Source organism: Cryptotermes secundus, unplaced genomic scaffold (genome assembly GCF_002891405.2).
Source record: "Cryptotermes secundus unplaced genomic scaffold, Csec_1.0 scaffold517, whole genome shotgun sequence".
Taxonomy (NCBI): Eukaryota; Metazoa; Arthropoda; class Insecta; order Blattodea; family Kalotermitidae; genus Cryptotermes; species Cryptotermes secundus.
Genome location: NW_019725008.1, coordinates 577,242 through 604,878, shown reverse-complemented (window position 1 = coordinate 604,878; position 27,637 = coordinate 577,242). Strand labels below are relative to the sequence as shown.

Sequence of the window (27,637 nt, the reverse complement as noted above, 5' to 3'; positions counted from 1 at the left end):
AGGTTGTCGAATTTTTAAGGGCGGAAAAATTCAGGGAACAAGTCCTCTGGGAGGGACTTTAAGCCGTGGGTCCTGTGTCGTAGCTTTACAGCACGTAAAAGAACTTCATATCTCCATAGGAGGTCACTGAGCCAAATTAACAGACGTTTCCTGCCCAACAGCAGTCTCTAATACCTCTGGTAGATGGGGAAGCATTATAGATACCTCTCAGCTAGTAGAGCCGGTCTTGCTGGCTGGGCGGGACTGATGGTAAGCACCAGTACCGGTAGGATATAGAGACTGGTAGAAATCATAGAGGGAAGCACAATGGACCAATACAGGTCTCAGTGCATGGGGAAACCCACCCTCTCCAATAACTAACTAACCAACCCCTGTTATGGTAAATAGACATATAACTAGCTGTTTTTGTAATTTCTATCAAAGTATATTTTCTTCTGATTTATGGAAAATCTCTGCAGAATTCAGTGCTTAGTATTCTTTGATATTTTCAGAATAGAAATATTTCTGAATTTGTATATTTCAAACTTATTGTGCTAAAATTTTTGCAGGAACCTTTATTGTCTAACAACAGGGATTTTAAATCTTCCTGTACTATGGGGTTGGAGCCATATTTTAATTTGGAGATTAATGTCAGTGTAAAAAATTATGATATGTGGCCTTTAAATTCTAAGTTCAGGAAACATTCCAAGATGACATTGAGTAGCATGTGACTTTTTTGTTATATACATATGAAGCTTCACCTGAAATGTGGTTATGTGAAGGCTTGTATTTCATTCTTTGGTTATTAGTTTGGGCTTTGTCCTATAGCACAGAGGTCCTGCTAAGTTCACAGTGCGGATAAATTCATGTTCCTGACCTGAAAGTTTCTTGTACATGTGTGCCAAGCTTAGATCAAATTCTATGTATTGAACTTTCATATTGATGAACCAAAACTTCTAGAAGTTTTTCAGAATGGAAATTTGTACTGATGTTATTTCATAGATGTTTCGCAACCATGTAATAATTTTTAGTTTTATGGTTGTTTTCAGCACTTCCTTTTGTTGATCTTGTCTTTGGACAGTGTTATGATCATTGAATATAATGTCTGTAGAGAAAAAAGGGATTCTGAAAGCTAGGACTGTTCAGGCTGATGGTTTAATCATAAGATGATATAACACAGATGTTAGGTAAACATAAATGTAATGTTTTATTTATCAGATGGAGGGTAGTGTTTCTTTTTTCTTCTTCCTTCTTCAGAGGTAGTGCAGTGACAAAGACCGGTCACTTGACTATCTTAAAAAGAAGAGATCAGAGTGTGCTCTTCAGGTTTGTGACACAATGTAGTTCTGTGGGCGGAGACCTACATTTCAGAGAAGCATGCTGCTCCAAAGGACTACAGGAGACTCTGGTGATAATGTGAAGGTCCACCTGATTTAATTATACTTGTAGTATATGCTTTACTTTTGTAAATTATACCAGGTTATGCCTGTAAATTCCTGCAGTCATGGCACAAACTTTCATTATGTTTTGTACTTATGCCATCATTGTAATTGGGTGCCATACTTGAGAACTGCCTCCATACCATGCTTTAAACCATATAACAGATCAACTTTCTGATGTAAATGATTAAGTTTTAGTAGTGAATGTAGAGATATATTCTTTTCTATACATGCAGTGGCAGTCTGCTTTTACTGGTTCTCACGGTCTCTTCGCTTGTGGATTTCTTATATTTTTCTTTCTAACCTGATGATGGAGGCGATAGGTTCCTCCGAAACGTCGGTTAACAACATATTTATATATATATATACATGGTGCCAAATCCCAGAAGACTGCTTTCTTCATAGTCACCGCCGTGAAAGCCTCAAATCTTACATCATGTATGTAACTGACCTTATGGCAGGATCATTGTCCATGTCCCATGTTTTATCTCACCGAAAGAAATTTCCTATTGCAGAATCCTTATTTCTTAATCTTTTCAGTGTAAATGACAATAAAATACTCTATGACGAGGACAGGAAAAGTAGCTTTGGTAAAAGTCTTGTGTTAAAATGTGAGGACAGAAGAGTTGGATGTTCATTTACATAATTTATGGGATCTAAGAAATGTTATACTACAGATGAACATGTTGTGTTCTTTGAAATGTGTAAGTTGAATTTATTTTTTCCATAAGATATAGTACTACATTTGTTAAAATGTTCATATGCGTAGGATTTTGTTTTCGTTAAATGAATTGGAAGTCACAATTTGTTAGCCTGTGCAATGTTCATAAATTCAAATTGTTCTTTTCTTTAAAGATCCTAAGTAGAGGTTTGTCTGTACTATAATTTGTTAGATGCATATATGTAATTAATCACACATAGCCCCAGTTACAGTAATGATCATTAAAAACTTACACCACCAAGAATTTTCTATGGCACTATGTAAAATATTTTCTAAAATTTGAATGTTAGAAATGGAAATTGCATGTACAAAAATGTGGACCCATGATTGGTCACTGTTAATAGTGAAATGCCATACAGTAGGCTTGCAGAATATAGCAGTGCTTTCTTGACATGAACTGCCTTGAAAGAAAAAGTCAGATGTCCACTTGACTGGACCGTAACAAAAGAAAGGTATGTACAAAATCAAAGGCATATCAGTCATGTGAGACGGGTAACTAGTCGGAGCCTGTGAGTTTCAGACATCCAATTTTATTTTATTTGTAACTATTTAAATATCTGATATGTGCTCCCATGAGCAGAAAAACTATTTTCTCCGTGAAGTTTGCTGATGACTGAGATGAAGTGCGGAGTGTCTGTGTACAGAAGTGTGATATGTATAAAGTAATAATAAAAGTAAAATTTGTACATATGTTATACTTGTGAGTTTAGTTACCTTTCTTACCTCCATTTTTTTGTAACGGCAGAGTTGACTTTCTCCTGAATAAAGGATAATCAATCTGGTTTAGTGGACTGTGCCCTTTCCTTGTGTAAGGTTTAAGGATAAAGACTGGAATAATCTGATTCAGGATAGTATCCATTGGTGGGTTCCTGGGAACCTTTGAGCTCCATAAAAAATGAGGACCTTCTCAACCAACTGAGTGTTGTCTTTCCAAGAAGAACATTGCTCTTTGATGTTATATGTTATATGAGAGAATGATACTAGAGTTTGCAGTTCTTATGTGAAAGTGTATACTTCTGGAATGGAGTCATGATTACTGAAGGAGTGGAACCATTTTCAGTGCATAGAAAATATCAGAATGTTAATGAGAATATTTTTATGGCCTTGGTGAAATATACTTTCTGCATCAAATTGTCTATTGATTCCATAATTCTGTCATTTGTATTGGTCTCCCTATTTGTTTATGGTAGAGGGTGTTGAGTGATCTCATCAACTTAAAGTTTAGTGTTACCAGTAGGTGTGTAATAATATTAAATTTGTAGTATTGTATCATAGCATCCTGTTGCACTTTTCACTTGCGTCGCTCATTCTCCATCTTATGTGCAACACTGCGTTCCACTAAAGTTGTCCCCTGTACAAGTTTTTTTTTTAATGCATTGCATGTTTCGGCCAACATGGCCATCATCAGGTGTTAAAAATATAGATAATGAGGAAATCGCTGCTTTCATTTGTTGCTGTTGCATATGCAGGTCCCTCTGATATGTGTGCATGTGTTGTGGTTGGTGTGTTCACATGCTACAAAGAACTACAACTGCATATTTTTTTGTTAATTACGATCTTTTGCTGAAAAAATTGAAGCAGCTGTTTTTCTGTAGAGTGGCTAATTATGACTGAGACTAAGATAATTCGGTAGCACGATATGTTGTATTTTAACTAGTTCATGTAAACCTACATATTCAGGTAGGGTGATGCTCGTTTGGTTATGTAGAATAATAGACTATGGTAATTTTCGCGACTATTCTGGAGAATATTATTGAATCTTCAATATACACGTTAGAAAATTTACGGGTAGTGTGGCTTTTTTTGTATTATTTAAACAATTTTAAAATTTAAGGAAAACGTGTATTGAACATAGAATATATTTCCCTTTTCTCTGCCATTTGTTCGGAATATTTCAGCTCCGATAAATACGTGTAGTTAGCAATTTGCCATCAACATACCTACAGAAACACATGTACAGTGTCATTTTTGTCCGACTTTAACCAAATGTTAGAATATCTCGACTTTTTTTTAAACTCTGCAATATTAAATTTCATGAAAATCCTTGACGGAATGAATTTAATAGGCTATCCGCAGGGCTACGGACGCGTGTAAAAACTGCAAAGTATGACCAGAAAGTCATTCTGGGTTTTTATGGGGTAATTTCTTAGCTACTATAAATATTAAAGAAACATTTCTCGGAAATGAAGTTTAACTCCGAAAGTTTCCGTTCGTAAATTTCTACATGCGTTCATTTCGCGGAAGGACGGATATCTAGCCGATATCTCGTTTTAGGTAATCTCTGGAGTTATTTATCACAGCTGGAGTGACTGCTGTTGCGGTTCGTCTAAGTTGGCCACCTGCGCAGAACACCCATACACGGCACATCTGATATAACTCCCTAAGAAACAGCCGCGGGACGTGAAATTGGGTGATCTCGGAGGCCAAATGACCGGACCTAAACAGTGGGTATGGAGGTGAGGTCCCATCGCCTGTCATATATGAGTGTAAAGGACAGGTGACCAAACAAAATTCACTGCAGCTATTGATAAAAGCAACTCGAGAGATGAGATAAAATCAATTATCGCCTAGATATCTGTTGTGCTATGAAAGGACTGCACATGGGAATATCACTGAAACGTTTTGAGTTCAAATTAATTGAAGCAAATTATTTCTTTAATATTTATAACAGTTAATGAAAGAGTCTCCTAAGACCACGGAGTTACTTTTTGAACTCCCTGTAAGGTAAATATTTGGGAAGTTCAGATGCAAGCGTTGATATGGGACCCACAGCTCTTTTCGCATGAAAACAGTCACCAGAACAATGTCTCCTTTTATGGCTAGCAGAGAAGAGGTGTTGTCATGATGAAAATCAATCACTGAAATGGTATTAAGCCGGAGAGGGGAGGTTGGATTTTCGCTCTTCTTGAATTTTAAAGAGAAAGAAAAAATGTTTGCATAATGTTGAGGGATTACAGCTTGAGTTCTTATATGTCCGGGCAGACAAAAATGAAATTCGTTGTCATAATGACCAAATTAAACTTCACTGAAACAAAAATGGAACTACACGTATCATGGAATCGTTCGAAATGGCAGCTATATTAAACAACAGACAGAAAGAATAACTTGAAACTATCTGAAAAAGCTCTGCTTTATTCAAAAAGTCGCAGAAGAACTGAAAATTCCTAAAAAGTATTTCTGATACCATGAACTTTAAACCACACAAAAAACAGCTAAATATCGCCTGAAGGTTATTACATTCAGATTCAGTTAAACATATTTCTGACGTTATAGTAACCGATATATGTGTAGTTTTTTGTTTTTGTTTTTTCAGATAATTCAGTGCACTCTAAAGTTATTTCTGTGCTTTTCCCATTTATACGAAGAAAATGAAACAGAAAAACCGCATAGAAATTCAGATAGAAGCAAAGACCCGAATGCTTTCGAATTCCTTTCAGAGTTTCCAGCTTATATCTGGATGAACCCAGGGCAACTACGAAAAGATGTAATCAAGGCAAATGATCTCTTATCCAAATCTGATATCAGAGTCTCCCGAATATAGGCCTAGTACAACAGTACTAATCTCTACACATTGACTTCTGATGCTATATCAACTGTAATGGTAGCGAGGTGTAATGACAGATATTATACCGCAAATTAATAAGATAGTGGAGAATAATTCGCTCGCTTCCTTCCTATTCCTTATCATTCGCATTTTATGATATTCCCGTCTCTCATTCGACATTACCAAATGCCAAAGCTGATATTATAAATCATCTGTAAGGGGGGCAGATGGCTCGCGTATTGTGTTTAGTATTGGCCAAGATCGGTAGGGCTGTCATTACATATGAATGTGAACGTAACGGTGCGATTTACAAGAAAATTGTAGATTTGCTTTGTAAAAATGCCTTATTAGCCGAGCTCGGTGGCGGTACGGTTGTATGACTGAGGGCATGCTGGCACTAGAAGTTCGAATTCCACACGAGGTTTGCGTCTGTTTTAGTTGCTTTGCAAATTAAAGTCGTTATAAATGTCTGAATGTCTGTCTGTTTTTCCTATTACTTGGCAAAAAAAAAAAGCTCTACATTCTTCATTCTTTCATCTGCTAGTTCTCATAACCCTTGCAATAAACGAGTCAAAATGTGTTCATGGTAGACTTATTCAGAACGGTGTGTGTATCGGTTTAGTGAACACGACAGGTGAGGTTATGCATAGGATTCTACCTGTTTGGTAGGAGAGAAAGGCGTTCTTCATCCCTAACATAATGATTTCCTGTGGCCAATAGGAAAGTTCCTTTCTTTTCTTCAACAAATAAAAATGTCCGTTGTATAATGCTTGGGTTTTACCGAGCGCAATGGCAGGTTGTTGTTGTACAGTTTAATCATGAACTTTCGAACAATAGTATTCCAACAGGACACATGTACATTTACGAAATGGTGATCAGAAAGTGGTTAGCTGAATTTGACTCTTTTGGTAAAGGTAATGCAGTTATTTGTCATTCCTGCTCTTTGGGAAATATAGAATTGAGAAAGCCTTGTTTGAAAGTAACTGTTGTTGCAATAACTCTTGAGTAGCACGAGTTCCTCCTACGTGTAATCGTCTCCCTCTACCTGACAGGCAAGTCTAGGAACTGCAGCTTTTAGACGCTAAAATAATTTTGTGTAACACGTTTGCTTGTAACGTCATGGTCTGTGTGATTCTTATAAAAAAGAACACGACATGTGTTTCGTATGTGTCTTGAAAGTCATTATTATGTTTAATGGAAGTTTTCTGTCAGTAAATGTGGAATCTTTAGTGCAGTGCTCCGATTTCTTGAGAAGTCATTCACTGTTCGCAGTCGGAAATAACCTCTGGTACACAGATTTTCTGTCGAGGTGATGAGCGTGTTTGGTGCTTTTGTAGTAAAACTCCCCAAAATCTGTGATCTCTGAATGCTTCAGACACAAAAAGAAAGTACACGCACTAATGAGTACAAGATCGGAAATGAAGTTGAGTAATATTTAAATGCAACCCATCTTGTGCAATATACGGTTTAAGTTATGTTTGAAGGCATTGATCTAATAATCAAAGTGAATACAACCAACGGTTCTGTTTATCGAGGCAGATGGATTTTTTATGGATATGCGGTAACTGAAACTGGAGTGAATAAGGAATATATGCTGAGGTGAGTTACAGTTTCTGCTTATATTGGTACGCTGTAGTTGCTTTATGTACTAGGATTATTAAACCATGAAGTGTGTGATTGAATGGGACATGTAACACGCACGGGGAAAATGAGAAATACCCAAAATTAATCGAAACACCTGAAAGGAAGAGACAAATTGGGAGACAGATGTAGAGGTGTGGATAATATTAAAGTATATATTCACTTATTCATTAATTCACTCATGGAGCTGAACCCTTCTTGAGGAGCTGCCAAATCTGCAGCTGCTCAAATATTTTCCCAGCATTTTATGGAACCCAAAGGTTCATTACCGTGTTCACAAGATCCCTCCACTGGTCCCTATCCTGAGCCAGATCAATCCAATCTATACCCTCCCCGTTCTATCTCTCTTAAGATCAATTTTAATATTGTTCACCCACCTACGCCTTGGTCTTCCCAGTGGTCTCTTTCCGCCTGACTTTCCCACCAATATTCTATATGCACGTCTCTTCTCCCCATTCGTGCTACATGCCCTTCCTACCTCATCATCCTTGACTTGAGCATTCTAATTATACTTGGAGAAGAGTACAAGTTATGAAGCTCCTGATTATGCACTTTTCTCCAACCTATTTTCACTTAAAATATATATATATTAAAGGAATTAAAGTATGATGACGTGAAATTGAATCAGATCAGTATGGGACCCAGTGCCGGGTCCTTATGAAGACGACAATAAACCTTAGAGTTCCATGAAAGGTAAAGAATTTCTTAACCATGCGAGAGTTATGTTCCGTGGACTTAGTTAATTATAACTATTTTATATAGGCATCAGTTTCTTAGTGGATACGTTACAAAATATATGTTTGCATATAATTTGTGGTATAAGAATTAATTAAAACTCATATTATGAGAGGCAAAATTAATTTTTCTTTTGAACATGAAATGCCCTACATTACGGACTATAATTTATTGCAGTATTCGCTCAGGATCTTGTTCTTGCAGAGGAAATGTTGACAAAATATATAAGGTGCGTCATTAAAGCAGTTTTCGTTTATAATGCCGTCTGTAAATAAATATATCCATCGGGTCATCAAATAGTAGTGGTTTCCATATTTTTAATATTTACGTTCAACCACATTATACGTAATATGAGCAAATATTTGAGAACTATCACATGAAAATCTACTTTATCATGAGTAGTCGTGACACGAATTTTAAAATCGTGAATGTCAATTTTTATCTAAAAATATGAAGAGGTAACAGTTTACTATACTACACTACACTACACCACTATTATATACTATACCATACTATACTATAATATAATACACTACACTACACTGCACTTTACTATATTATGCTATAAAATAATATAGTATTATATTATTATATATATATTATAATATACTATACCATAGTAACGAGAGCGCTACGTTACCGCCACGTACCGCTGGGGAGGTGGGTGTCCTCCGTTGCGCAACATGTCACAGTATGTATTAATTAGCTACGACCATGGGACGAAACCGACGAAAGTCCTATTGCGTCTGGTTTATTACACTGTCGACGATAGCGCAGTCAGTGCAGCGAGTACAGCTGGACTACCGAGGGGTCGGAGTTCGAATCCCGGTGGGGTCAAGAATTTTCATTTGTCCATGTCGTTCAGACCGGCTCTGGGGTCCATCCAACCTCCTATACAATGGGTACAGGGGGCTCTTTCCCTGGGGTAAAGCGGCCGGAGCGTGAAGCTGACCACTCACCTCCAACTAGTGCCGAGGTCAAGAAAATGTGGATCTATACATCCTCTCCCCCATACGCCTTCATGGCGTAGTGCTTAAGTAGTTAAGCACAGGGACAACTTTACGTTACCTGTACCGACGCGTTACCAACAGCGCAGTCCATGAAAGTACTTATAATCTAGAACTAGCCATTGACCTTAGGAACTGAGAAAACCACGCAAAAATTCAAGCAGGACGGCTAGTCTCCTGGCCAACACTGGAAACCATGACCTATCAAATAGACAGTCGAGATATTGGATAATCTGATCTCAGTTAATAATTTGTAAACATTTACGCGCATCTTATTTCTTAAAAACACAGCCGTTATCAGAGTTGGCGTTTCTACTGCGGTACAGATGTGGTTTGTAGTCCAGTAGGTGCTTATCAGCGTTTTAAAGGAACCTGCTCTTCCGGTTCAGAAGGACTGGAAGATTGCAGCAGCAGGTTTCTCCGAAATGTGGGTAATCACCAGGGCCCGGATTTTGATGACATATCATCTTTTTTTCCTTGTATCCTATGCGATGCTCTTAAATATATAAATCTCGGATATGAGCTGCTGGTTACAGAAATGTAAATTTTATAGTTAATTTTTGTCATTTTTAGGTTTAAGCTCATTTTTTTCATTTTTGGGGTAATTTTTTGGTAAATTTTTGTGCATTTAAAGGTATTTTTTGTCATTTTTGGCCATTCTAGGTAATTTTTCTTCATATGTTTTCTGAAATATGAATAATATGGAAGCAAAGTGTTCTTTCTCTTTCTCCTAGGCGCTCTTTACAAACGCCATAGTATACAATAATAGGTTGTAATCCGTCCTTTCCGTTCGTTTCGCGGAAGTGCTGACAATACATATCATAAAACAGAGTAAGGCGATGACTAATCACACTGCGGCTCATTGTACAAAGCAATTTGCTTAGTTACACATATTTGTAGTCGGAATCTCTTGCTTCATATGACATTGTTGTTCAATAAAACTCCTTCTGTCTTCAGTTCCTTGCCCTTGACCGTATAGATAAAGATACAGTTGACGAAAGGTTCTCGGTGAGAAAAGTTCAGTTCTGTGTTGCGCAAGAGTGATTAATTTTATCACGATGCCAAAAGCAAAGCCAACTAAATCGTGTCATTTAAAGCAATTTGTAGCTGAGTTTGGAGATGGTATATTTTCAACTGACGGTGACATTTTATACTGCAAGATGTGTGACACAAAAGTAGCGGCAGAAAACGATTCACGGTACAACATATCGGCCGCGACAAGCATATACGAGCAGTGCAAATTTCGGACAAAAAGAAACCTGTGCAAATGTTACTGCAACAGTGTTCATCTGTAGGTGGAAATAAGTCATTGGATTTTTTCAGAGATCTGTATGATGCTCTGGCGTCCGCAAATATTCCGTTTTGGGCTCTGAACAATGGAAAACTGATAAATTTTCTGGAAGTAAACTGTGGTCGTTCCATCCCGGATGAATCCACACTCAGGAAGAACTATCTTGCCCAGTGCTATAGCATTGTCCTAGAAATGATTAGGAATAAAGTGCACGGGATGAAGATTTTCGTTTCCTTTGATGAGACCTGCGATACGGAGGGTCGCTACGTGGCAGACGTCATCATTGGAACCTTGGAAATTGGCGGACCAGGTGAAGTGTTTCTGCTTACGAGTGAGGTGCTAGAATCCGTTAATCATTCCACAATTTGTAAACTCTTCGACAGGTCGATGTTTCTGCTGTGGCCAGAGGGTATACGACACGACGACGTCTTGCTTTTTGTGACCGATGCAGCTCCATATATTGTAAAAGAAGGCAAGTCAATCAAGTCGTTTTATACGAAATTGGTGCACGTTACTTGCCTAGCTCATGCACTGCATAGAGTGACGGAGGAAGTGAGATCAAAATTTCCTCAAGTGGATGCTCTCGTGTCGAGGACGAAGAAGATTTTCGTCAAGGCTCCAGGTCCTAAAATGCAATTTTACCCGTCATTACAAGGTGGGGAACGTGGATTGATGCTGCACTTTACTATTGCGATCATTTTCAGGTAGTGGAAAACATTGTAGATTCAATGAAGACGGAGGCTGCGAGGGCAATTGAAGCTGCTCAGGAACAGTTCTCGTGCATCGAAATGGAAATACAGCTGGCCTTCAAAAAGGCACATTTCAGTTCCTTGACATAAGGAATTCAATGCTTGCAGGAGAAAGGAGTAACGCTAGAAGATTCGCTCGCTCTGGTGAAAAAAATAGCCAATGATTTGGAGAAAGTGTCAGGGGACATTGGTAAAATGGTGTCAAGAAAAATGAAAAGTGTTCTGGATAAAAACTCAGGTTATGAAACATTATGCAGAATTTCTCGAATTCTGTCAGGAGAGTCCTTCAGCGCTTTCAGTATTGAAGAAGAACTTACTTCTAGTGATCTGGTACACTTGCAGAACGCTCCCATTGTGTCTGCAGATGTGGAAAGGAGTTTCTCCAAGCACAAGAATGTGCTGTCGGACAATAGGCGCTCTCTCACTTTCGAGAATCTCCGAATGTTGACTGTCATCTATTGCAACTCTGAATGAGGTGGCACTTAAATGTTGGAATATATACCGTATATGCACATTTGGTAAGCGTTCTAACACGATACAAAACTCGTATTAANGTCAGGAGAGTCCTTCAGCGCTTTCAGTATTGAAGAAGAACTTACTTCTAGTGATCTGGTACACTTGCAGAACGCTCCCATTGTGTCTGCAGATGTGGAAAGGAGTTTCTCCAAGCACAAGAATGTGCTGTCGGACAATAGGCGCTCTCTCACTTTCGAGAATCTCCGAATGTTGACTGTCATCTATTGCAACTCTGAATGAGGTGGCACTTAAATGTTGGAATATATACCGTATATGCACATTTGGTAAGCGTTCTAACACGATACAAAACTCGTATTAAAACATTTAGCTTCAAATTCAATCAATATTGCTTAATTTTCAACATAAAAAGGAGGACGAACTTAAAAGAGTAAAGATGAGTTCAGTGTTAATAAAGATTAAAAATACATTTTAAAATAATTAGTAGGTATTCTGACATATTACATGTTTGGGTCATATTTTAGGTCTTTTTTTTATTTTTTCGGTCATTTTTAAATATTTTCAGGTCATCAAAATCCGGGCTCTGGTAATCACTTATTAGACTACATGGTGTCATAGCCCAGAAGACCATAATACAGTCGCAGTCAGTACTTACGGGAAACATGGGAAATGTTATTCAGGGATATGTTCTTGTTCAAACACAAGGGACTTAATCATATCATCCAAGAAATTCAACTCGGCCCTTGGGCATTATAGAAATAAACTTCAACGCCGTCATAACTACGTTTCTTATTTGTAATTCTGAGAGGAATATGTCATAACTCAGGTGATTATGCACTGTCTTCTCACCTTGGAGGCTCGAGTTCAATCCTGGCTGATTTCGTGTCAGATTCCTAGTGGAAGAAGTTTTGGCCGACTTCCATCAGCTTTACGCTGCTTATAAGGTAAAGCTATCCCTTTAACAGGCCATGGAGGCCCATAGGGTTGTGAGACGTCGAGACTATCATATTTTTCTAGACAATCGGCTCACAGATGGCAAAAAGGTTGTCAGGCTTATGAGCAGGCCACCCTTCACCCTCCATGGAGATTCCTGGTACTCATTCATGTTAGAGGCTGAGTCAACCCCCAGGACCATAGTGGGGCTGGAAGGATTAGGTAAATTGAAGAAATCCACCTCATTGGGACTCCAACCCGCGACCTTTCGGGTTGTAGCACAGTGCCTGAACCAAACGTTACCGCGTGCCCCACCCTGCTAATAGTTATTCTATCATTGTTGCACACTCGTCCATTCTCCTTTAGGTATGATAGCCCTGACGAGGTTCATCCCCCATCGGACACTTGGGTGGTTACAGATTGAGTTTTTTCTTTTCATTTCATTTTATTACTTTAGGAAGGTTTTAATGCAAATGTTACTTTGTTCTTAAACGGCCATGTTTCAAGCGGTTACCAACATGAGAACTGAGAACCTAGTCTTATAGCAATGTAGGATCATTGAAATGTCTTGCGTCTGGACCACTAAGAGAAAGGAAGTCCATCGAGATGCCAATGCTAACATTACGCAAGAGTCTACTTTTTTCACAAGAAATTTCTTCATGAAGCTTTGAGCGGAAATTCTGTTCTTCCTCTCTTTTTACATTGCAAGTAGTGATTATACTCAAGTGCGAAAACATTTTGTAATACGGACGTAAAAACTCCAGTTGGTTTTGCGCATTCTACTGTTATATTTTGCGTATCTTCCACTGGCCATTCTAGTTTGTTAGAAGAATGTGTTAAAACGGTTGTATACAAGTATATGACGTTACGAAGTTGTCGGAGTTCGTTGTTAGGAAGTCTTTTAAACCAGGGTTGCCAAACTGGCGGCACGGGAGTGACATGAGACCCGCGAAAGCAATATTTCCTTCCCCAAACTGTATTAACACTTTCTTGAGATATAAGAACACAGTTAACTTTTAAGAAAACTTTTCGAGAATTGCTTACTAAATATGCCGTGCATTTTTTCGGTTGATATCACATGACTGCAGAGTAGATATCTGTGTAGGCATATTGGAAATACATATGTGTGTGTGTTTTATAATGCGGCCCACGGGTAAGTACTGTATGTAAGGTAAAATGCGTCTCTTCAGTAGTTTCAAGTTGGACAGCCCTCATTTAATTCATAAACTGTCCTATAAAGAGGCGCCAAGCCACGAAGATACACAGGAGGGTGGAAATAAAGCTCTATGAATCCTTAGCCTGAGCACTAGGTGAAGATAAATGATCACTCTATAGTTTTTAAATCCCAGGGGGCTAGGTGAATCCCCGGACCAGTCTGAACATGATGATGAAGAGAAAGATTCCTTCCCTGATAATAATGTTCTCATGTAAGCAATCACTTTATCGACTGTGCTATAATGTTCTTCTGCGTCCATGGTATGTATACAGTGACCGTCTTGTAGTGCACTCAATTTCACCTGTTACTTCACGACATGTTTCGGCAACATAGTGCCATCATCAGGTGTCCTAATTACGCTAATCTATTGCATTGCTTGCCATTATATGTCTTTATAAAATTATTTAAAAAGTATTTAAAAATTGCGTATTCGTCAACTATAATAAATTTACACACACTAAAACTTGTTAAGATTATTCATCTTATGTGTCTTAATTAAAACTTGCGTGTGGTTCTTCCACTATGAGGGTCGTTTTTCTTATATTCTGTGTAAACCGTGTCTTGTGATGTGTGTTCCCTTTTTAGCTGCGTGTTATTTAAAGACTGTTTTTCAGAATCGAGATTGCGTAGCGCCGGGAATGAGACATTCGTACGATATTAGAGAAGANCATATACACGGTGCCAAATCCCAGAAGACTGCTTTCTTCATAGTCACCGCCGTGAAAGCCTCAAATCTTACAAGAATGTTAAGAGTATGAATTTTGAAAATGTGGATTAGACTGAATTGGTTTCGAATCGGTTCCAGTGGCTACAGGATTACTGTTTCAGATGTTGTGGGTACTGGGCTTGAACATTATTTATTCCTTTGTTTCTTTCATTCTCAGTTGCTACTAAATGTGCTAGTTAGAAGCGTCAATAATTGGACGCACAGTTATATTTAATATGACAAACATTCGCATTGCAAGTGTTGACTTGGGCCTGCCTAACTTCAGAGAACAGTCCTTGAGAACCCGGATGCGGCTGTTGGTCAAGAAAATTCCTAGCCTGCTATCCTCAGGATTTTTATAGATTCTTCACTATTTCTTTATAAATACTAGATAGTTCTTTAATATAGACCACAATCGCTTCCTTCTTAATCCTTTCAAATTCATGATTCATAAAATCTTGTAACTGTTCGACGTTCAGGTGAAAACGTTATTCCAAATAACCCGAGAATCGTGTTCAATAAACCTTATCGATTTTCATTTCATTTATTGAAGGCTGAGTACAAAAACGCTGCTCTGTAGTAGTAATGATAGGATCATTCTGTTTATTACTATATGCAAAACAGGATGCGGTCCACCCACTGAAGTGAAGTAATATCTTTTGTTGAGATACTTCGGAACAGGTTTCATATTAAAACGTGCTCTAGAAAGTGAACGGGTTTGATAAGCCCGTAAGCCAGGCAATTCTGAGACATACAGCGTTAATCTTCAGAGAGCGTGCCGATTCGATCATGGGGAGCGCAGATTATATGTTGCCATTACACACGGAGTCGACTTATTTGTACCGATGGGTTCACTGGCCCTTGTGATGTCGAGAATGTAGCAGTTCACAACCTGGGCAGCAACAGCTTTCTGTGTCTCTGTCGTTATTATTCTTAGGCGTGGCAGCTGCTATCTGGGCGTGAGCATTTTGAATATTGTTCTATATAAGAACATGTTGCACAGGGTTAGTTTCAATTATTAAGTTCTTTAGCGCAAATTTGCCTGCAGATAACAAGCGGTGACGTTGGAGGAAGTTGCACAAAGAGATTATAATGTGTCGTATTCACTAAATATTTTTAGGGTGGCCAAATAAAGTCCACATCAGCGATGCAACCCATGCAGAATTACCGTATTTACGCATGTATAGGCCGCAGCACAATTTTCAGACAGAAATTATAGAAAAAATAATTTTCTTGGAATATTATTTCAGGAGTAGAAATTACTGTATTACTAATTATGAATATAATTTTTTATAAATGAAGTGTGATTTCGAATATTTCGAATATAAGCCGCACCCCAGTTTTCCTCTTGAATTTTTGGCAAAAAATGTGCGGCCTATACATGCGTAAATACGGTATATCGAATGGGTACTGGGAACTCCTTTCCATCGGGGTAAAGCAGTTACAGTGTGAAGTTGGCCATTAATCGGTATGTACGGTGTAGAGTTTAAGAATGCCTGGAAGTTTACTGCACTTCTCTCATACCTCTTCATAATGTGGTCTTAGGCACAAGGGTGACTTTAATATTGTAGGCTCCTATATTTTCAATCCATAACTTTTTTAGTTATTTCTACTTTTAAAAATATAAAGTTCATTATTCGCGTACTACATAATTTATTTTAACGTATATTAAAATACAATTGTACCCAAATTTATTTCACCGCATATTACAGCATAGTAATACAGCATACTGCACCCAAATTAAGCACATGGACAACTTTACATTTATTTTTCAAGTCCTCAGTAATATCAAAACGAAATGTTCGTCGTACTCTGCTTGAGAACCAAAAGAATAGAATTACGAGTTAATATTTCGGGGTGTTTTCTTGTTTCGAACTAGAAAGAATTACAGAGATATTGGGTTTTCGGATTTTATCCATTGTCCTGGTTTTTAAGATAACTAAGAAAAACACGACAGTCGTTGAGTCCAGTGATTGAGGCTAGCTCTTTCTAAGGGACCCAACAGAATAGGTGTTTTTCCCTCACCTGAGGACGGAAACAGGTCCAGTTTCCGAAACGTCGTGTTATCTTAAAAACCAGGACGATGGATAAAGTCCGAAAACCCAATATCTCTGTGTGTTATACACCATCGTCAGAATCCTATAGTAACTACTAGAAAGAATTACTTCATCTCCTTATAACATTCCCTGAGTTATGCCTGCTTGACTAAATAACTGAATTAAATGTTCGTAGACTACTTATGCACCGGTAATACTGTCATTCCCAGCAAAACTTTCACCAGGAAACGCGGAGCAATGCGCTTCTCAGATGTTTTCACTGCCTGTAACAAATGCGTTTATAAAGAAACACCCGCATTGTAACTATGCTGGTACTTGTCATACAGGCTTATTACATCCTTGGCTGGAATTTCCACCCAAATCTGCGGAATAAGTTGTTCGCAAAGTGCGAGGCATATTCCGGCCTTCGTAATTTCAGAGAAAGTGCATGCTAAATGTACGCATACTCCAGAGCGTTCTTTAAACTTTTCTCGGAGACTTGACGCTCATTCAGTCTGTAGCATCTTCCTACAAAGAATAGGATCTAATGAAAGCAAGGAGGATATGATGGGCGGAGCCTTCAGCACGCATGGGTGAGATTAATAATACATTGAAAATTATAGCCGGAGAACCTGAACACAAGGTAATATTATATTTGAGCATCCTGTTGCATTGATGAATGAGAGTGAAGCCAAGGTGGTTGGCGTAGCGGTAACTATCTACATTCGTATCCTAGAAGTGCTTGATTCGAATCTCGGCAGGAATAACCGGTATCTTGACTGAGGGTTTTGTGCTTTTCCTCAGTCCCTCTAGGTAAATTTTGAGATACTACTCGATTCAGCAACGACTCTTCTTTCCAGTTTTTTCTATCCATTATTAATCAGTCATCCTATTGACTGAGTGTAAAAGAACTCGCAAAAGACATCTGAAGGGGTTGTACCACTAGGAAGACCTGGAAGACATAGGCATAGACAGGAGGATAATACTGTCACGTGTGGGGAGAGCGCGTGACAAATAACGGGTTGTAGTTCGGATGATTGGGTTTATTGGAACTTCGGTTACATTCTCTCTTAATTACTATCAATACAGCGCTATCGCCGATTTACACAATTTACAGTTCACTGTTGCACACGCACCAGGATTCTCAGTTTCCACTAGTCGTCTCCTGGCAACGGAATTAAAACAGTCTCACTGTGACTAAATCTTCTTATCACACATTAAGTCTTCATCGGACGACTTCTAATTCTTCTTCAACTACGAAATTCCCGTGGCTATATCCCACCGACAACTGAACTCTGGTCCAGTTCTCTCCATACTCATCTCTGATCTAATCTAATCTGGGTCGTATATTACGACCGACGGTCAATCGGCTAGTCTGTCTTGGAATCAAGAACCCATCTGAGGCTTATGAACAGATTTTCATTGCTGTTAGACAGCTGCGGGTTTCTTGATATGGGGCGCTCACTCTGACGAGAGGACAGGACTGTCTTTTACAATTGCTGCTAGCCCTCACCAACGCAGTCTTTTTCGGGTCCGAGTAACATGGGACTTGTGATCATATTTTACTGTCTCAGATTTCAGACTTCCCATTTCGTCATCTCTTACGACTCGCAGGGCTACGGTTGATCTAATCCAAGTCCAAGTCACATTGCGACTGACGGTCAGTCAGTCAGTCAGTCAGTAAGTCTTGGTGTCGAGCCCCATCTGGGTCTCATGACCATATATTTATTACTGTTTCACACTTACGGTCTTGTTTTTGTGGGGCGCCCTCTCTGACGAGAGGACGGGTCTGGCATTTGTATATGCTGCTGGCCTTTTCCAGCACAGTCTTTCTCGGGTCTGAGTCCCTTGGTACTCACGACCATATTTTACTGTCTCAGATTTGAGACTTCCATCTTCGTCGCCTCCTACGACTCGCAGGGTCACGGTGGAGGTATTCGACCCCGCCTCCACACGGGGACGTCTGATCTAATCCAAAACCTCTAATCTAAACCTCTTTAAACTGTGTTCTTAGTTTTGTTCAGTATCTCCATGTAAATTCCGGCGAATTTCATTCAATAATCTCCGCCGGTCTAGAAAACCGAAATTAACGGCCGTGGGGATTCGTTGTCCTGACCACGCGGCATCCTCTATCACCTAAAGTTGGCCGACAAGCGGCGGTCGTTCGATCGGTCGGTATAGTTCGCTTGCGGACTGAAACCACGGAGTTTAATTCACAGCTCCGACATACCTTTCGATACACCAAGCATTACAATTATACCGTATCTTTTTTTTTTGACACTTTATAACCTCTGCAGAAGATGTAGAGTTGTAAAATGATTAAAGAGCCAACGAACCTATACGTACGTAAAACTGTAGGGAAATAAATTAATTTGAACGCCGAAGAATTTTGATGGTTAATAGTCAATATAAATATGGATACACATGTGAGTATTACCGAGTGGCATCTCATTGATCTGGTAACTTTCTCGAGTGAAGTTTCTGTTGGTCTGTGCGTCAAGCGTATAAGGTAAGGTTAATCCTTGATCATGATGAATGTACATTGCTTTGTGTGAATCATCTGAACCGTGGCACCGTTATAAGAGAAACAAGATCTCTGCTGGTACCAAACAGGTTACTTAGAAATATTCCTCCTCCACTGAGGACTTGTAAAATTTTGAAACATTTGCTTAAATCTCATAGTTCACATCGTTGATGGAGGTAGTGCATGCAATATGGCGCCCTCTGATTGAATCATATTGCCTCTCCGAAGGAATTTCAATTCTAATTGGACTTTCTTTTGTCACTTCCATCTCCTTATGTAGAAGGATTTCGCCCACCAGGAAAAGACACTTGCAGCTTCTTACTCATGGTCCTTTACAGAAATAAAACGCCTTGGTAAGATCTGACTAACTCCAAGGAGCTGAGTTCTTGAGCAGCCACCAGCCTCTCAGCTAATCAAGAATTTCCCCAAATTTTATGAAACCCGAAGATTCATTACCGTGTACACGAGAGCCCGCCGCTGCTCCATATCGTGAACCAGCTTTATCCAGAACATACCGCCCCTCTTATTTATCTAAGATCCATTTTAGTATTATCCTCCAATCTACGTCTACGATTTCCTAGTAGTCTCTTTCCTTTTGGATTTCCCACAAAAACTCTGTGTGCATTCATCTTCCCTATATGTGCTACATTCCTGCCTATCTCATCCCCCTTGACTTGATCATTCTAATTATATTTGGCGAAGAGTACATGTCAAGAAGATCTTCATTTTGATTTTTTTTTTCCAGTCTATTATATCGGGCTTTTAAAAGACGGTGTCTACAGTCGCGAAGAAGTCGAGTAAAACAAAGAAATAATCGCATGTTTTCATTTGATACGGCACAGACCACACAGAAAACGACGCTTCCAAAAATTCTTCGTTGTCAAGGGAATGCCTTTACCTATTTGTTACCTACCAATGATAGGATACACAGACACACGCGCCTAACAATTCTCTTATTGCTGCATGTATTCCTTCCGAAGGATAATGTTAACCGAGCCATTGCCCAACAATGAAAGGAAGGACATACCTCACCGAGCCTTTGCCTAACAACGATAGGGGGTACTTCCTCTGGCTTGTTTTGGGCTTCATCTTCTGGTATGCAAAAGACAAAAGACCACAACGTTTAGGAGACTGGATCTGTCTCCGTCCTCAGGTGGGTAGGGCAGGATAAACCTACTCAGGTCCAGTGATTGAGACTAGCTCTTTCTAACGGGCCCAGTTGAGTAGGTTTATCCTGACCTACCCACCTGAGGACGGAGACAGATCCAGTCTCCGAAACGTTGTGTTCTTTTGTCTTTTACATACCAGACGATGGACGAAGTCCAAAACAAGCCAGAAGAAGTACAGTATACACCATCGTCAGAATCCTTTCAAGCCAACCAACGATAGGAGGGCTACACATACAGACACACAGACTTATGGCAGGGATTTACGAAGCACGCCGTTGAGTTGGGCTCAGGTGCCATGATGTTCATGCCAAGATTCATAAAGATTGGTTCAGACATTCGAAAGTTAACAGGGGGATTCACAAAGACACAGAAAATGGAGATCGCATAAGTATACTTTATATATATATTTATAAATGCGAAATAAATACATCAATCTGTCGTCCAGGATAAAATGTAAGTCTGTACAAGCTTCGCATGTTTCTTCAATATTACATGTTTAATTCAGTGCGTTATGAATCTGGGTTCAATGAAGAAACTTCTTGCAGAATTACTCACCATACGAGTATAAAGGTCTGGATGTTGTTTCTGTGTTTGCTCTTTGCTTTCTGGTACGTCTTCTGTGTTCCGTTAGATTTCTGCAAACATAAAATTACAACTGGCCAGTAGACGTTAAAAAGTACTGACCGTGAAGTACAAAAACGTAGACCAGGAAGTGGCACATGAATTACAGATATTATTCTACAATCTGAAAGGCCTCAACCTCTTAATTATCATAGCAATATTGGTTTTTATTCGCGAACAAACCTTGAATTGTTCTGAAGATATTTTTTGTTTTCCAGAACTATGTGTTTTGAATTGTAGGGCAAGCCCCTTGATTTACTCGAACTAACGTTGAATGGAGTCGTTATATAAAGTACAGCTCTACTTATAAAGCAGCGAGGGAATAATATTAGCAACAAAAGTCACATTCTCTTAAACTCCGTAAGACTATGTGAAAGCTAACAGGTAAACGGTTATTGGCCATCATCTCAAACTACCAGATTTCTATGAGCAATTCCTCATTTTATTTTATTTACAAATTGATGCAATACAAACATATAACTGATTCAGCTGTTCTAAGCTTTTTTCTGTTAGGAACTGGTAACTGAAGTCGGGGTCCGTTCGGGAACTCAGGGGAAAGGGAACGTCCTCCGCTTAAAGCCGTTACCAAGCAACGGCTATTGAAGACTTAACAGTCTGAGAAGACTTAGTATGACCTATAGTGATTTGTGAAGTGTGTAGAACAGTGCGAGCATAATCCTCATTTGTAGTTACGGATTGTTATGTGAAGTTGTACCTATACGTGAGTGTTAAGCACTACGCCACGAACGCGTATAGAGGAGTGGATGTATAGATTCACATTTTCTTGATCTCGCCAGTAGCTGGAGATGAGTGGTCAGCTTTACGCCCCGGCCACTCTACCTCCGGGGAAAGATCCCCGTGTACCCGTTGGATAGGAGGTTGTTGTGAACCTCAGAACCAGTCTGGACGACGAGGAGAAGAGAAAATTCTTGACTATACCGGGACTCGAACTCCGACTCCTCGGTCGTCCAACACGTAGCCAGTCGCTGTCCCGGGTTATAAGAGTCCAGTAAATCCGATTACCAATCCAAACCCCCGTTTATAGTCACGCTGCGATCGTGACAGAGTATTCAGGTCTGACGCATTGAAGCATATTATGTTCGGTATATATTTCCTGCAAATTACGTAGTTAGAAACATTTAATATTTCCATGTCTTGCCTAAATACCTAAAAGTCAGAATAGTCAAAATTGTCTATTTGACTTGTGCTGGTATATGTGTGTGCTAACCTGGTCTCTGATCCCAAGAAGAAGACATATATCGAGGTTGTTTGAGACCACAGTACTGAAGAGAATATTGGGTTCTAAATAAGGGGAATAATAAGAAGAGGGAGAACATTACGTAATGGGGTACTTCTTAATTTGTACACTTCCTCAAATGTTATTAAGGTGATCAAATCAGAGAGGAAAAGACGAATATAACACAGGATTGGGGGAGGTGAGAAACGCTTAAATATTTTTGTCAGAAAATCTGAAGTTGAGAAAACCCTTGGGAAGATTACCATATGTAAACGGTTCTTCGTGCCTTTACTCAGACCCTGCTGGCAATGCCTGCTGCTTCCTTCCAAATCTCTCTTCGTCTGTTATCCTACCTTCTACCGCTATGCGTGTATCGTCTAGATACTAACAGCATATAACTGGCCGCGCCCATAGCTCAAGCGGTTAGTCGCTGGCTTCCCACCGCGGCGGCCCGGGTTCGATCCAGGGTCTGGTCAAGTGGGATTTGTGGTGGACAAAGTGGAGCTGGGGCAGGTTTTCTCCGAGTACTTCGGTTTCCCATGCCAGTCTTCGTTCCACCAATTGCTCCAAAATCACCCTCACCTATCATCTGGGACTGGTGCAATAGGCCAGAAGTGGCCGCAGGACATGGGACTTAGTCGCACCCCACTAGCATAAAAAACCATATAATGCACAACACTAGGTCCAGTGATTGAGATTAACTCTTTATAATGGGCCCAACTGAGCAGGTGTCTTCCTTTCTCACCTGAAGACGGAAACAGATCCAGTTTCCGAAACGTCGTGTCCTCTATTACCTAGAATTCCGGACGATGGAAAAAGTCCAAATACACAAGTTAGTCAAGGAATTTTTATATTCTTTGCAGAGTCCAGACCGTCACTGAATCCTACCTAGTCCCATATGTAATGGGTAATCCGGGCTCTTTTCCCAGCAGCAAAGAGGCCGGAGCGTGAAACTGATCACTCACCTCTATCTAACGCCGAGGTTAAGAATATGTGGAACTACGCCCTCATTTCCTCATACGTCTTCGTGAAGTGGTACATAATGATTTGAGGACTGGAACAATTTTAATTTTATCTTCACATCTTTATGGACGCTATCTATAAACGAAAATTCGTATGTACAACCAGTGACATTTTCGTCAGACTTGTCTAGACAAGAACTCAGGTACAAGGTAAAGAAGAAGTCGCCCCCTCCACCCCCGTGCTCACATGACTCACTGTGGAGGCGTTTAAGAGGCGTGCATATGAAGTTCCACGCGTTGTAGATTGGAACCAATCGTCCAGGCTGGTTGGGTAGCACTCCTACTCATTTTTCGGGAAGTGGCAGTTTCAGATCTCGAGTGGCACATTAGCTATCGTGGTATTCCTAGGTCCCTCCAAGTAAATGCTGAGATAATGCCTCAAATCAAGCCACAATCACTTCCATCCACATACTTTCCGATTAATTTCACCGCCGTCAAATTCTTGACTCTCATATAGAGTTTACATATTCTCATATCGTTCATGGAAGTTACTTCCTTAGAATTTCCGTTAGATTATGAATTAAATTCTATTTAAATTCCTAGTAATTGTAGCTTCAGTATCATTCACATCCGCGAGCGCACGCGCACACACAAACAACGCAAATGATGTTGATGCATACATTTTTTAAGGGCTTCTTGTGTTTGATTCCATCGGACCTTGGACTCTAGAGGGGCAAAGTGAAGGCAAGGGGGAATTGTATGTGCAGTCTGACCAACCTCTCAGCATACGTCATCTGTCAACAAACCCGATGTTCTTGAGATCATGTCGAGTGTACAAACATTCATTGAGTATTCATGTAATTCATACGATGTCTGTAAATTCCATTGCAATTTTTCCAATTGCCGTTCCTCATTTCCTTCCTTTAATGCCCTAGAATCAATTTACGATTTTATTAATTTATTTGTTTACAGTTTATTTAAAGATGTTATCAATAGCTCAGAGTATTCCGCGTTGAGTGACAGGGCAATTCTTGAGTAATGAATTGGGAAGGACGTCGAAGGAAGAAAAAGTAACAGAATTTGAGATATTATTTCGGAATTTTCCTGGAGAAACTGGGGAAAACCAAGACGAATATTAATTTAGGACATGTATAAAACGTAGTGCCGGTCAAGGTAGCCGAGTGGTCTAAGGCATTTACGGTCTTCGCTCGCTTGATTCAGGGATCGTGGATTTGAATCCCACACAAGGCATGGATATTTGATATGTGTATGTGTTTATTCTGTGTTTGTGATGTCCTGTGTTTAGATAGAGGCCTTGCGACGAGCTCATCATTAGTCCAAGGGGTCTTACGGTCTGTAAAATGATCATGTAACTGAAAATCAAAAGTCAGGCCCCAAGGGGGCTGTAGAGTCAGGGAAAAAAATATCATAGTACAGATGTTTTGTATTGCAGGATAGTGAAGTGTAGGAGGCTGCTTTAGACCTTATATGTGGTTTGTATGAAGTGACAATAAATTCATAAAGAAATTTAACGGGGAAACCTCTCGAAAGCGGCCATTTGTAAGACATAAAAGCAGATGGCATAATATAAATAGTTTGGTTGCGACGTTAGAGTTGGAGGTAATTGGTTCAGGTTCGTGTCTAGTGTTGGGCTTTAGTATTAGTGGTGTTGAACCTTCGGATTTCGACAGAATTTTAATTTATGGCCTTACGGTGTGTTATTTCAGATCTCAGAAAAATTTCGTGTTAAGCAGACCTAATTATATGACATTCGGACAGAGAATCTTTTGCAGTTGATGAAATCTTGCGAGTCAGAAATTTATTTAATTCGCTAAGATTTTATAACCTTAGGCTTATGGCAGACAGTTTGAAGCAAATTGTACTGTGAATAAATTGTTACGCCTGTATAAAATGCATGTAAATTGATTTATTTAAAAATAGTATTCACTGTTATAATTGAACTCTCTAATAGGTATACACACTGTACAGTGTAATGGAGTACTTCGTGAAAACAAATTATATGGTAGTAATAGACAGATGGAACAGAGCCGTGTCCACCGTGGTGAAAGTGTCCTTCCTCTTTGGTAGTTGTCGTAAACCAATTAACGCTCCTGTTCTATGCATTTTGATAAGAGACGCTTCCGGAAGAGAGAACAGAAAATAATGTATGCAGCTTCCACGCTTTCTCTTCTACTTCGGCGACCATAAACTTCTTATTCGATGAAAACAGTGATATGTTCTTTAACATTGAAAAATAATCAATTCCAGCAATGAAATTTAGTTACTCTTGATATGTTGTACATTTATTGATACCTGTATATCCGGGAAATTAGCTTTTTTATTGTAACGTGGATGATCAGAGCGTTGCTAAGCAAAGGTTCGGTAAACAAACCTCAATAATAGAGATACTGTTTTCTGCGGGGAACGCGCCGCGACCGTTACTATACAATGATTCGGTAAAGAAGTTTCAACAATAGAGGCTGTTTTCGATGGGGTCCGTGCAAAGGAGTTATCTTAAAAACGGCGCTATGATTCAGTTCTGGGCTTACTGACTGACGGTCAGTCGCAATATGACTTTGACTTTGACTGAGAAACTGACAGAATACCCGTGTGGAGGCGGGGTCGAATACCTCCACCGTGACCCTGCGAGTCGTAGGAGGCGACGAAAAGGGAAGTCTAAAATCTAAGACAGTAAAATATGGTCGCCAGTACTAAGGGACTCGGACCCGAGAAAGACTGCACTGGCAGGGGCCAGCAGCATATACAAAAGACAGACCCGTCCTCTCGTCAGAGAGGGCGCCCTACAGAAACAAGACCGTAACTGTCAAACAGTAATATATATCTGGCCATGCGCCCCCATGAGTTGTGGTACCAGGAGAGGACCAGTGTGTATGTAAATCAGCTATAGCGCTGTATGTGATTGAGAGAGATTGTAACCAAGATACTAATAAATCCAATCATCTGAACTAGAACCCGCCATTTTTGTCGCGCGTACCACCCTACACGTGACAATATATCTAATGAAAGTCACATCAAGATATAAAAATGATTAATAAATTCATCGAAAATATGAAATTTCATTATTTCAATCGACCGTAACAAATAGGAATCACGTTCACATAGGAATCAAGAGAGAAAAAAAAAATTTAGAAAAACGAGCTATCATTCAGTTTGGAACCGCTTCTTTCCCTTCGGATATTTGAAAGATATCAAGATTAAAATATAAAAATTACAGTTTTACTTTTTGTTTGTGGGAGCCGGGATAGCACAGGCGGTATAGCGACTGGCTACGGGTTGGACGACGGGAGGTGTTGGAGTTCTAGTCCCGGTAGGGTCAAGAATTTTATCTTCTCCACGTCGTCCAGACCGGCTCTGGGGTTCACCCAGCCTTCTATCCAATGGGTATCGGGGGCTCTTTCCTGAGGGTAAAGCGACAGTGGCGTGAAGCTGACCACTCACCTCCAACTAGTGCCGAGGTCAAGAAAATATGAATCTATACATCCACTCCTCCATACGCCTTCAAGGCGCAGTGCTTAATTAGTTAAGCATAGGGACAACTTTACCTTACATTCTTGTTTGTGTATGAAAGTTTTTCTATTGCGCGAAGGAAAGAACATTGATAGTGCGTTTGAGAAAGAAGGCTGAGCAAAGTAGGGACATGGACCCAGCAGAAGGGAAGTAACAAGAGGATGGAAAATTTCGTAATGAGAAACGCCATGTCGTGTACTATTCACCTCTTATTATTAAGGCCACTATATTGGACAGGATGAAATGGACAGAATTTGTAGAAGAAAAATGTCACGTGTCTAAAATCTCTACAGTTGAAATAACTTTATTAAATGTGCAGAAACGATAACTACGTTAAACGAAAGTAGAATATCTACGTACCTCATATTTTCTACGACGCATGCAAACTCAGTTAAGTGTTTTGCTGTCACGCAGACTTCCTTTCCTTCCGCGATTTGTTTGTTTGTTTGTTTGTTTCTTTCTTTCTTTCTCGCTGCTCTGACGTCACTGTCTTGTTGAAACCACTCATTACTTACGCTAATAACAGTTAAATGAATTTTTCACTACCTGTTTACCGTCGGTAAGTCCACATCACACTCCTGCGGAAATTCTTCTTCATCGACGTTCACGATTTAGTAGGCCATTTACTCTGTTAATTATGATTGCTAATAAATATATATATGAAAAAAATTACTCTGTTCCGATAAGAATTCATTTAGAAAACTGTGAATAGTTTAGACATTTGCTATGGCTTTTCGAATGAAGATCCGCTTGTCTTAAAGCCATTAACTACAAACAACAACAAACCATAACACAGAAAGAAACGGATGTATATAAAAACTCAGTGACTTGAGTCCGCAAGCGAACTATACCGACCGAGCGACCGCCGCTTGTCGGCGAAGTTAGTGCAAAATTTAGCGGATAGAGGGTGTCGCGTGGACAGCGCAACGGATCCCCACGGCCGTTAGTCTCGGTTTTCTAGACCGGAGTTGCCATTTCCTTGAAACAGTTCCTCAATTATCCTCACGAGGTTTAGTGGACCCCGTTCCAGACCCACTACTTCTCAGAAAACCTGGTAGCACCGGTAATCGAACTCGGACCTCTGGATTTGTAGCCAGGAACTCTGACCGCTAGACCATATAGGCG

The 27,637-nt window shown here is 39.7% G+C and overlaps 1 protein-coding gene across 1 annotated transcript in view; it reads left to right on the top strand.

The window, feature by feature from the left end:
• Positions 1–6,735: 6,735 nt before the first annotated feature.
• Positions 6,736–27,637, top strand: part of LOC111863195 — a 168,621-nt gene continuing 147,719 nt past the window's right edge. The window contains exon 1 of the mRNA XM_023849279.2: positions 6,736–7,282. The gene's annotated coding sequence lies outside the window, so the exon portion shown is untranslated. The remainder of the gene's footprint in view (positions 7,283–27,637) is intronic.